General features: G+C 38.8%; 1 long non-coding RNA gene across 1 annotated transcript; it reads right to left on the reverse strand.

Annotated features, from left to right (window-relative positions):
* Nucleotides 1–8,515: 8,515 nt before the first annotated feature.
* On the reverse strand, nt 8,516–10,567 carry LOC123397628. The gene is made up of 4 exons (XR_006609987.1): nt 10,340–10,567; nt 10,109–10,260; nt 8,788–8,831; nt 8,516–8,660 (listed from the first exon to the last, which is right to left on the reverse strand). It is a non-coding gene; the product is annotated as an uncharacterized LOC123397628 (long non-coding RNA).
* Between the last annotated feature and the right edge of the window lie 2,723 nt (nt 10,568–13,290).

The raw sequence follows: 13,290 nt of genomic DNA on the forward strand, positions 1-13,290 counted from the left end.
AAGGTTCATCGGATAATTTTCCAAATTACTACTTTGAGTTTGCTAGCAAAGATACCCTACAAGAACGGCTAGAAAAGGACAAACAATGCTGAGGTATGTTGATAGTCATATTCCTATTTCTAACTTCCAAGTGGTAAATTTAAATATGACTTCCTATAATTTTTATGTCTTTAATCTTCTAATTTTCAGATGTCATCGGGTTACTTACCAACATTAAGCCAATAGAATCAAGGATAACAAAGAAGAAAACACCTTCAGATATACGTGAGATTGAAATTCTAATGCCAGAGTAAGTGTATATCCATGCGTCAACTTTTCACTACAGGTTAAAGACTGTTTTCTTCCACTTATATTATTATTATCATTAATTTCTTTGGAATGAATTATTCAGGGGAGATAAAATCAGAGTATCATTGTGGGGAAGATTAGCTCATCATTTAAGTGAGGATGTAATTGGCAATCAAACAATTATTATTGTTACCTCAACAATGGTGCAAAAATTCAATGGTAAGTTGAATATGTTTACATGTCTTTTTTCATACCAAAATAAGAAATCTCACGGATTTATTTTTCATTAAATAGGTTTTTTCCTAAAGTCAACTAGCGCCACAAGATTATATACCAATCTAGATATACCTGAGACTTGGGAACTTCGTGGCAGGTATTAAGCACAATTTGTAGGTTCTGGTCATATAGAAGTCCATAATATATCTTCATTTACTAACATTTACTTATAGCCACTCCACCGAAGAAACGTTACCAAAAATGATGGAGATAGATAAAAGTACTCAAGGGACATTGGAAGATCAAATGTTTTATAGAAGGATAACCTTAAAAGAACTTACTCGAATCCGAAACGACAACCCAACAGATGAGGTAATGAATCAGAACTCTTCTAAGATACGATATTGTATAAGCCTCCAATACCTACGGAATGTATTTGACATATTTGTACCAATGGCTGCATATTCTTTAAAGAGATATATTTTCTTCATCAACTTTCAGGACTTCGTGTTCACAACAATAGCAACAATTGATCGGTTACAAGAAAATATTCAATGGTGGTACATGTCATGCGATGTTTGCAACAAAATCTCTACAAAAGAATCACATAATTATTATTGCAAGAATTGTGATGTGTATCTAGAAGGTTTAACACCTAGGTAAGCTTATTCTCTTGATTTGACCATCATTATGTACTATCACATTTGTGTTACACTAACGGAATGTGATTCTAGGTATCGTATTCGGCTTCAAATTAGTGATCACAGTGCTACTACAAGTTGCACTTTATTTGATGAAGAGGCTGAAAGAATGCTCAATACACCAGTCTCATTCCTGTTGGATTCCTTAGATGGAAAATGTGAAGAAGTCCCAAAGATTATACAAGAATTGTGTGGACAAAGACTTGTCTTTCGATTCAAACTCAACAATAAAAACCTCACTCTAGGCATGCAGAACTATGCGGTAAAAAATATATTTGTGCCTGATGAGAAGCTTGAGAAGCGATACTTAGAGGATAAAACTGAAGAGGTAATGGTCTGTTAAATTATCAAATATATTTAAACACCAATTATTTTACTCTTTTATATGGAACTATTGAAGCAGGTATTTACAATTCTTGATTCATTATGCTCAACAGGATTTAATGGATGATGAAGTGGACAACATATTAAAAAAAGAAACAAAGAAACTGAATGAGCCAGTTAAAAAGGTGATTCAATACTTCAGCATACAAACTTCTATTTGCATAAATTCATCTCTTAATTCATCCGTTTATGTGATTTTGTAGGTAAAAATCACCAAGTATGAACTTAGCAAAAACATATGGGAGTTGGTCCCTATGAAAGAGGAGCCAGAAGATAAAAGCAATGGGAGCACAATACATCAGAAGGAGCATCAACAAAAAAAGTCATCAACAAGTTTCGAAGGCGTGAAAAGGAGGCGAAGATCTGTTGTATTATCAGACTCGGAAGATGAAGAAAATGAAAATAATATATGAGTAATATCAAAAAAAGCAGTGCCCGAAAGTACCAGAAGTGTTCAGGCAAAAAACAGAAAGACAAAGGTTGAACATCAAGGCTCATATGATTGTAATGCCAAAGATAATAGTATCGTCAATGCAGCCACAAGGATGACACGAAGTTTGACTAAAAAGTCTAACAACATCAAGACCAAAGAAACTGATGTAAAATTGGAGGACACAAGTCGTCAACTGGAAGATCAAGTTTGCGAAACAAGACCCAAGAGAGGAAGGACCTCTTCGAGAAACTTTTTGGGACAATAGTTTATCCACGAAAATAAGCCAGAGTATATCCTCATAACAGAGGAGTAGATGTTGTTTACTTGGTGAACTTTGGGTATAGAACATATTCATTATTTTCATGTATCTGAAAATCGGCAATATTTAGCACATTTATATATATGGTCAATATGTATGAACAATATGGCATTTTGTCATTCAAGTATTGTATACTATTCAGAAGAGAGAAGGAGCAGTACATCCATTTGTTCTTAATCAATTTAAGTGTTAAGTAGCATTCAGAATTAGAATTGCATTTGCGTGGTTGGTCAAAGATCTGATGTGCTTACAACATTTGTCAAAACAATATTTGTATATATTTGGCCTAGAATATATGAGAACAAATGCTCAACAGTATATAAAAAGATTTAGTTGCAAATCCATATGGAATACTATGAAAAAAAATTCAAAATAGTAGCTTCGAGTGTGAATTGATCCATGTGAAGCCACAATGAAATTTAAAGTTGTCGAAAGCGTATGATGGTGACTCGCATACCAAAAGCTTAATTTATTTTTTTCACTAACCCTCAATTAATCCGACCAAAATTATTTTCTCACACAAAATATATTTTTGCTAGAAGCATACCTAGCTGGAAATAGTTGAAGGCCAAACCTGCGCTGCTACTTACGGCGTTGATGGGTCGCGCTGCTCCATCCAGGTCAAAGGCTTCTTGGTTGACCTCACAGCAGCTCGCCTGTGCCGGCGTCGTTGTGCGGCCGCGCCATCGTGTGCCCTCCTTGGCGCAAGATATTCAACGGATCCAGTGATAATCTGAGCTTAGCAGGTCGCCGAAAGCTAATCAGATGCGATTTGCTCATGCCGAAGAATATCCCTTTACAAGAACTATGTGGAAGAAGAACAGTCCATTGATATGAAGTCAAAAAGTTAAGCGGTGAAGTGGGGATGCTTTCTTTCTTTATTTTGAAAGAACAGCCCTGTAGCAGGAGCATTGAAGTGCAAATAAAATACAGCCAGGCCCAAATTAGTGCAGGCCTAACTGCTGTTTAGTCCATCTAAATTTCCTTAAAAACAATACGTATTGTATTGTCCGATTTCGACTCAGTACAAGATTCCTAAGCATACGCTCTAGGGAAACAACTGATGATTCCTAATCGTACGCTCTAGGGAAACAACTAGCTATATCATTATATAACGTGTATCACACCACGCCCTACTAGCACAACAAGCCTCATCGCCGACTGATGCGACTTCTCGAACTCGAAGCAACTCGACGACTAAACAGGCAAGGGCTTCGGTGTATTATATATTTCCTCTTTTTAATACACGCATTATTTTTAATTTTTTATTATCAGCTAACATATTCTTATAAAACCTTTGCCCTCAGGTAATCTACATAATACAAATCCCTACGTGAAGACACATTAGTCAAATTGCTAGATCATAGTCTCAGAAAACAAACAAGAGGTATGGTCACACACTCATCCTTTCTCCTTATATCACATAATTTCAAGCATAATTTTACAAGACAGACGTTCATAATTGACCCATGATGCACTTCTTAATAGCTCCTTTTTCAAGATGTCAGGGCGATAAAATACAAAGAGACGGCCGGCAAATTGAAGGCATGGCAACAACTCCAGCAACTTGCATCCAATATACGCCTGCGACGCCCAAACAATCGAAAGCACAAAGAAACGTCCAACAAGTTGAAGACACGACATCAACACCATCAACCTCGGGTAATATCCACATGCAATTCTTCATGTGTGTGCCTGCATTTTGATCTCAGCTCAACTTTGCTTATAATGAGATGAGGCAAAGCTTTTGCCTCCGTTTCGAAATAAAAACTTTGCTTATAATCTTCTATCTCAAAACTCTTCTGATACTGAACTATAAAGCATTTTTCAATGCATCCTGATACTACCATGATAGTTTTGTGAAATCTACGAAAAGAGAAACACGGTTGAACAATTATTGATTTATGGTGCCCTGTCAGATAAACAACATTGATCTCCAGTTGTACTGTATGTGACACATCCATTAGTAGTCTCTTACATCTACAAATGCACTTGCATATCTGCAACGGCAAAACACTATTAAGTACAACATAAATCATATTACATGATACTATGTTAAGAAAAATCTATACACACTGACAAAATCACATTTGCAGAGATGGGAGTCCAGCATATGTCAGCTCCAGCAGCTCACCATACGAACAGAAAAAAAGAACAACCTTTAAACTCAAGGAGTACAAAGCAGACAAGGACTGCAAAGGGAAGAAGAAATACAAACACAGAGGATCCTGAACGATTGAGAAAGGCTAATGCTGAAGAAGATAAGGAATTGAAACGGGGAAGAAGAGATACCAACAAACACAACATTAGAGCAAATGTTGGAGACAATAACAGAACCAGAACCTCAACAAGTGCAAATAGCAAACCGTGGAACTTCGGAAGGCCGATATACAAATGCCAATATTGCAAAGCATTGCTATGGTGTGAAGAAAGATTAAATTCAAACAAAGGAACTACGACACCCACTTTTGGAATATGCTGCAAACAGGGGAAAATCGATCTGCCGCCACTAAGAGAACCTCCACCATACCTCATAAACCTCTTAAGAAGTGAAGGGCAGGATTCAGTAAACTTCAAAGAAAATATAAGGTCATACAACTCAATGTTCTCATTCACATCGATGGGAGGAGTTGTGGACAAGGAAATAAACACTAGCAAAGGACCTTATGATTTTCGTTTGCCTGGACAGAACTACCACCATATAGGAACTCTTTTACCTGAAGGTACAGACAAACCTCGGTTCGCACAGCTGTACATCTATAATACAGAAAATGAGGTGGATAATAGGATAAGTGCGTCAAGATGCAATGATAGTAAATCAACAGTGGACCCCAACATCGTCAAAGAACTGAAAGTAATGCTCGACGACAATAACATCCTCGCAAAAACATTCAGAATGGCAAGAGATAGATTCCAGGAAGGAGACTACCATGATTACACACTTCGGATACTAGGCAAAAGGAACGGAACACACAACCTTCCATCTGCATCTGAAGTTGCAGCATTGGTAGTAAGAGATCCAACCGGAGAGAGTGAAGGACGTGACATTGTTGTTGAGTACAAAAATATGGAGCCGCAAAGGATATCAGAGATCCACCCGAAATTCATGTCCATGCAATATCCGTTGTTGTTCCCATATGGAGAAGATGGTTTTAAACTTGAGATACCGTACAAGAAAACAAAAGGAGGTGCAAATAGCAGGAAATATGTAACGTTATTGGACTACTATGCATTCTACCTACAACAACATCCCGATCAAGGAATGTTACTACTCAAATCTGGGCATCTGTCACTGCAATTTTGGGTGGATGTATACACATGTATCGAGCAAAATAGACTAAACTGGATCCGACACAATCAAGGAAAGCTACGAACTGAACTTTACAGTGGATTGCAGGATGCAATTGAGAGAGGGGACACAAGAACAGAGCAAGTTGGAAAGAGGATAATTGGTGCCTTCATCTTTTATAGGTGGTAGAAGAAATAAGGCACAATACTTGCAAGATGCCTTTGCAATATGTCGTTGGGCTGGATACCCAGACCTATTTATAACATTCACATGCAATGCAAAGTGGCCTGAGATCCAATACATGCTAGATGAAGCGGGAGGTGGCCAAAAGCCAGCCGATCGGCCAGATATTGTTGACAGGGTATTCATGATCAAACTAAAGGAGCTAATGAGAGACATAAAAGAAAAAAAGTACTTTGGAGAAACAGGTGCAAGTAAGTCCATCGACTATCAATCTTTACTCTTTCATGACTCTTCCTCTTTAGTAACATGCATCATCTTATAGTCCGTCAGACTCTACCTCTTCAGTAACATGCATTCCAGTTTTAGCTAAATCTGACAAACTATTAATCAACTGCAGTCATCTACACAATAGAATTCCAGAAGAGAGGACTCCCGCATGCCCACATACTAATATTTTTGAAGGATAAAGACAAGTACCCAGAACCATCGCAAATCGACAAAATAATAAGCGCTGAGATCCCAAACAAGGATGAGGATCCGGAGGCATTTGAAGCTGTTGAGAACTTCATGATGCATGGCCCGTGCGGAGAGGCTAAGAAAAACTCACCATGCATGGTGGACCATAGATGCACCAAGCATTTCCCAAAAAGATACAATGTCAGTACTACCATTGACGAGGATGGGTTTCCAGTATATAAAAGGAGGGATGACGGAAGGCAGATCAAAAAGGGAGGAGTGATGCTCGACAACAGATTTGTCGTGCCATACAACCGGAATCTTCTGGTCAAATTTCAAGCTCATATAAATGTCGAGTGGTGCAATAGGTCCAGATCAATCAAGTACCTATTCAAGTATATCCATAAAGACGATGACCATGTTACAGCCTTGCTCAAGGAAAGGGGCATGGCAAATGAAACTGACGAGATCAAGAAATACCTACAGATGAGATACATATCAACATCAGAAGCATGTTGGAGGATATTTCAGTTTGATCTTCAGTATCGTGATCCAGCAGTTGAGAGACTACCTTTCCATCTTGAAAATGAGCAGCAAGTCGTTTTTCCAGACTCCACTGACCTTGAAAAGATAGTAACAAGGGAAGGATCTAAAATTACCAAGTTCACTCAGTGGATGGAGGCAAATAAAATATACGAGCTAGGGAAAGAATTGACTTACGCAGAATTCCCTACAAAGTTTGTATGGAAAAGCGAAACAAAAACTTGGCAAAAGCGAAAAAGGGACTACGCAATTGGAAGAATCTATTATGCACATCCCGCAAGTGGAGAGCGATACCATATGAGGATGCTTCTAAACACCAAGAAAGGATGCACATCATTTGAGGATATTAGGACCGTTGATGGAGTCACTCACCCAACATACAAATCAGCATGCCAAGCCCTCGGATTTCTCGATGATGACACTGAGTGGATTGACTGTATCAATGAAGCATCAAGTTGGGCATCCGGAACACAACTGCGTTAGTTATTCACCACCATATTGTCCCATTACGAAGTCACAAACCGAAAGGTACTGTGGGATTCAACATGGGAGGCGCTGTGTGAAGATATGCAATACAAAAGAAGGACTATTCTAAACTTTCCGGCACTTCGGCTCACAAACACACAGAAAAAAGCCTATGGTTTGATTGAGATAGAAAAACTGATGAGGCAAGTAGGAAAGTCACTAAAGGACTATCCAGACATAGAACTACCAAATGCCGCAGAGCTAGACGAACTTGGGAATAGGCTAATAAACGAAGAGATCAACTACGACATGGACAAACTCAAGGATGAGCACAATATCATACTAAACAATCTTAACCAAGACCAGAAAAAAGCCTATGATGCAATTATGGAATCAGTTGACAGAGGACAAGGAAAGCAGATATTTCTCAAAGGCTACGGTGGCACAGGAAAAACCTATCTATGGAAAGCAATAACGACAAAGCTAAGGTCAGAGGGGAAGATAGTGCTTGCAGTAGCATCATGTGGCATTGCAGCATTGCTTCTCCAAGGTGGGAGAAAGGCACACTCAAGGTTCCGCATTCCACTTAATATCACTGAAGAATCAACGTGTGAAATAAAACAAGGGTCGCATTTGGCTGAATTGCTAAAGAAGACATCACTTATATTGTGGGACGAAGCTCCTATGGCAAACAAACACTGCTTTGAGGCACTAGACAAAAGCCTTAGAGATATTCTCAGGTTCACTAATGAAAACAGCAATGAAAAGCCATTTGGTGGAATGACAGTTATACTAGGAGGCGAGTTCAGACAAATCCTGCCAGTTATAACCAAAGGAAGGAGAGAGCAGATAGTTAATGCTTCAATCAAAAGGTCATATCTGTGGAAACACTTTGAAATTTTTGAGTTAACACAAAACATGCGGCTGAAGTGTTTGTCGGATGATCCAATACAAAAGCAAAAAGTAGCTGAATTTGCAGAGTGGATACTACAGATTGGCGATGGGAAAACAACATCAGATGAAGGAGAGGATTGGATAAAAATACCAAAGGACCTACTGCTAGAGAAAGGAGAAAATCGTAAGGAACAAATCGTCAAAAGCATATACCCAAACTTACTGCAAAAATACCGTGAGCGGGATTACCTAGAAGAAAGAGCAATATTATGTCCAAGAAATGATACCGTCAAGGAGATAAACGACCACATAATAAGCCAAATACAAGGTGAAGATGTCACATACCTAAGCCTGGACACAGTGTGCAAGGCCACGACAAACACCAACATCATGATGAACATGCAGCCTACTGAGTTCCTCAACACCTTGACATCCCCAGGAATCCCAGACCATAAGTTAACACTGAAGGTGGGTTTGCCGGTAATGCTACTACGCAACATCAACCAAGCAGCAGGTTTATGCAATGGTACAAGAATGACAATTACACAACTTGGAAACAAATACATCGAGACACAAATAATCACAGGAACACAAGTCGGCGACAAGGTATACATACCTCGAATCATCATGTCACCAAGTGACTCAAAATGGCCATTCGTACTGAAAAGAAGGCAATATCCATTATCAGTGTGCTTCGCGATGACGATAAACAAGAGCCAAGGTCAGTCCTTAAACAAGGTAGGCATATATTTGCCTAAGCAAGTGTTCTGCCATGGACAACTATATGTCGCACTATCAAGAGTGACAAACAAAGAAGGATTGAAGGTGCTGATTGATGACGAAGAGTGTCCAACTGAAGATGTCGCAAAGAATATTGTCTACAAAGAGATATTTTGACTGACTGTGCAGTTGATCAAGTCTATAAAACTATAATTCTCGCTAGACAATTCATGTATGATTATATAGTCACAGACAACCTTACCATACATAATCAACAACATGTGTACTTGCTCGACAACTATATATATATATGTTTGATCTTTCCTCAAAATATTAATTTTTAATTAGTTATTTATCCTTGAATGTTTTAACACAATAAATATCAGCAGATGAAACAATGAAATCACCAATGGATTCCACCTACAAAGCCACGATCAACAACAATAAAATCTATTAACGAATAATATCAAAATCCAAATCTTTTAACATTCTAAAGAAAGTTCACCAATTAATTACGCCTAAATAGGCATTACTAATCTCTCACACTCAACAATCAAATCTCTCTCACGGATAGTTTCCAAGTCCCCATATCTACTCTATTTGTCCCTCTAAAAAAAGATATTAGCCTACTCTATGTATGTGTACATACTGATCTTTTCTCTTTCAGTAAACATACAAATTTCTGTTCATCAGTTCTGTGTCCGTGAACTGAGTCTTTCATGTTTGTACAGGTAATTTCTTTCTACAATAATGTTTCTATAAACTTCGAGAAGTAAATTTTTAGAGCAAAAAATACAGATCGTACATTTTTCATTTCGCAATGGATACAAAATCTATTGAATGTACCATCATATCTCCAGTACCAATTACTTCTAGAAGATCACAATCCTAATTTTAATTCCTCTAATGAATAGTCCCCAAATCTCAATCTCCATTGAATCAGCTCCATCAAAAAGTGCATGCAGCATGGAGATTTCAATATCTTCTTTATTCAATCTTGAGCGTGTTTGTCGCATGGATATTTTACTAAACAATTTCTAATATGGGATGAAATTACAACGCATAATCTGCTACAATATAAACATGAAAGCTTCTAATTTTGGAAAACGTATAGCCAAATATCCAAATTTAATTCAACAGAAAAAATATGTTAATGAAATTATGATGCACATTATGCAAAGCAAGAGGCAAATGGGATAGCACAAAGGGATTCATACCTGTCAGTACGTCTACAGCCTAAGACGACAGGAACAACACACAGAAGATGGCCCCTCAACCAAATCACAAAGCTATATGTCCGAGCGCCAATGGACGGCCTCGCTGGTGGGCAAGACCTGATCCGCAGCGCATGTCCTGCCCTCGGCAAAAACTGGCCACAAACGTCACCTCCTCCAAGATTTGGCCATGGATGGGCAAGCAAATCAATCTGGTACAAGAACAACACTTACAATTTGGTACAACATCTCCCCATGTACGGGAGGGCACTCAAATTTGGGGCGGCAGCATCAGTTTCTTTTTCCGCTAGCAATTTGGTACAACATCGCTCCATGGACGGGCAGGGCACTCAGATTTGGGGTAGAATCACCCATGGACTGGCTGCCTCGATTTCTTTCAATTCCCTTCAAAGGCGAAGAAGAAAGGAAATGTTTTCTTCCACTCTACAAAAGCGGTGTACATCCCTTCAAGAGAAAAGAAAAACGTGCACATTTCTTCTCACAAAAATAAAATGGTGGGATGGGAAATTGAGAAGCACGTTATACAATATATTTTTAATTAAGCGCGTTCTACATTGGTCTGACTAAACTGAGAGGAATGAAAAAATGAAGATGCAACTTTAATTTAAATTTCTTATACGATTGGGTCCATTTCGCTTCATAATTTCATACAAATAAATGGACGAAAGATCTAGCAAATAATTGTTAAGTAGACAAAACATACAAAGAAAACATCTTCGCTCGGTGAAAAATAGCATGGTCAAAGCACACCTTAAATTTTGGTCCAATCATTTTTTAAAGATATTTTGATCCAATCTAAGAACAAAGTATGCATGGAATAAAATTTAAATAATCGTATGCGTAGATCTTTAAAACATAACTTCACATTAAGATTTTGTTTGAAATTATATAAAAAGCATACAGTAATGTTCTAATCAATACAAATGTAAATGCTAATACATACGAACATACAGTCGTTCCTATGATTGAACACACGCATATCCTACATCTATGAGCACTTTCGAAAGACTGAATCGAAAAATCATTTTCATATTGACAAAGTCGCCACAGAAGCATTCGTAGTCGACAGGAAAACTTCTCCAACTGATCCCACATCGTCGGAAGGCCTAAAACAAATCTAGCAAATTGAGATCACGAGTGTCAAGTCTAGAACTTAAACCTATAGACTAGGGATACCACCGTCCTCCTGACCATTCAACTATATATTGGTTCGCAAAAAAATACCTTCTAAAACACTCACAAATACATTACAAATCTTTACAATAAATATATCATATATAATTTTCCGTATAATAGGAAAAATGAACACATACAAAGAAAAAATATTTGCATGTTAAAATATTTAATGAATGCTAAAATATCACATTACGATGTTAAATGCATAAATTAAGTCAAAAGTCAAAGAAAATCTAATCATAATAAATATCTAGCCGCGCAAATGCGCGGGTAGCCCCGCTAGTTCTCATGAAGTGAGCATAGTCTTGTTGTGTGAAATTTGAGCCGTCATCTTTTAGGTGAGGAAAACCTCCAGCCATCTCTTCAAGGTTAAGTTCTGGTGCGTAAGCCAAGGCCCGGCTCGAAGCAACTATTGCACCCTTACGAGCGGCTGATCTCTTCAATTCTTTGATCTGCATGGGAATCGTTGAGAGGCGCCCCGACACGTCTTTGATGAATTTGGTCGGGTCTTTATCCCCCATAACAACCTTGATGGTTAACAGGCTCCCAGCATACAACTGTTGTTTTGGGGATTGTGAGTTCGGCGGCCTGCAAACAGTTCAAGCATGTAAGTTGCTTGGCGGGTCTTTTTATACAAAGGTGTTGCTTATAAACGTTATCACAAGCTCAACAAATAATACTTACCAAAGACAGATTCGGTCATCTGAGCAATGTGCCGTTTCAGACAAGTTAGCTCCTCGGTAACAGGCTTTAGCTGACCTTCAACGTCCTCTTCACGTTTAATCAGGGCAACTCCTTCATCCTCAGAAGATTCCTTGTAGCCGTCAAATTGGCTTTGGTTTTTTCTAGCTCTTCCAGGGAGACCCATAGCTTTTCACCAGCTTCAGCTTGGGCGTCTTGCTGCATGACCAGATTTTTCCTTGAATCAGTTAAACTTGACTCGGCCACATTTGAAGCTTCGTGCACAACAAAGTTATAAGATGGATACCCACCCAATCTAAGTTGCCAGCACGACACATATTTACACTTGGGGGCTGTAAAGAAGTTTGTTACAAGTCTTAAGCATATTGCAAGCAATATACTTGACACTTGGGGGCTAATGCATGTGATTTTTTGCAAGCATATAATACAAGAAGACCCGACTCATCTTTAAGAAGATAAGCCGGCCCTTGGGGGCTACAAGTGGAACTTTTTCATATAAGCATAATAAGACCCGACTCATCTTCAAGAAGATGACTCGGCCCTTGGGGGCTACAAGTGGAGCCTTTTCATATAAGCATAATAAGACCTGACTCATCTTCAATAAGACGACTCGGCCCTTGGGGGCTACAAATGGGGCTTCTTCATATAAGCATAATAAGTACCGGCACATTATTTTCATAATGACCCGGTCCATGGGGGCTACAAATGGGGCTTCTTCATATAAGCATAATAAGTACCGGCACATTATTTTCATAATGACCCGGTCCATGGGGGCTACAAGCTGATTCATCAAAAAATCCATATCATCAAAGACTCCACTCATCTTCAAGAAGATAAGCCGGCCCTTGGGGGCTATGTAAGGATATACAGAATACAAGACAAAGATAACCATACCTCATATCTTCTCTTCATCATGGCTTCCATATCCCGGCTTGTGGAGAGGCGGCTCAAGTATCTAGAATGCAATTCTTCAAAACTAAGCTCTTCAAGATTGGGAAGTTGAGGGTTAGTCTTAAATTTCTCAAGTAAAGGTTCCTCATCTTTGGTGGTATGCTTGGCAAGCACGGTGGAAGCAGGAGCTATATAACCCGTCCCAGTAATAGTGCCTCGTCGTCATGAGAAGCAATGTTTTCACTTGCTTTCAAAGGACTGGGCGGGTTAGGATTGACTTCCGGGTCAGCTTCCATGCCCATTTTATCAGAGCTTGTTGGGTGAGCATGTTGGAGTAGGTCATCATCGGTGCCTTGCTGAGCTCTAGAGGGTTCAACATGAGTTTCAGGAGCCGC

Source organism: Hordeum vulgare, chromosome 5H, assembly GCF_904849725.1.
Source record: "Hordeum vulgare subsp. vulgare chromosome 5H, MorexV3_pseudomolecules_assembly, whole genome shotgun sequence".
Classification (NCBI taxonomy): Eukaryota; Viridiplantae; Streptophyta; class Magnoliopsida; order Poales; family Poaceae; genus Hordeum; species Hordeum vulgare.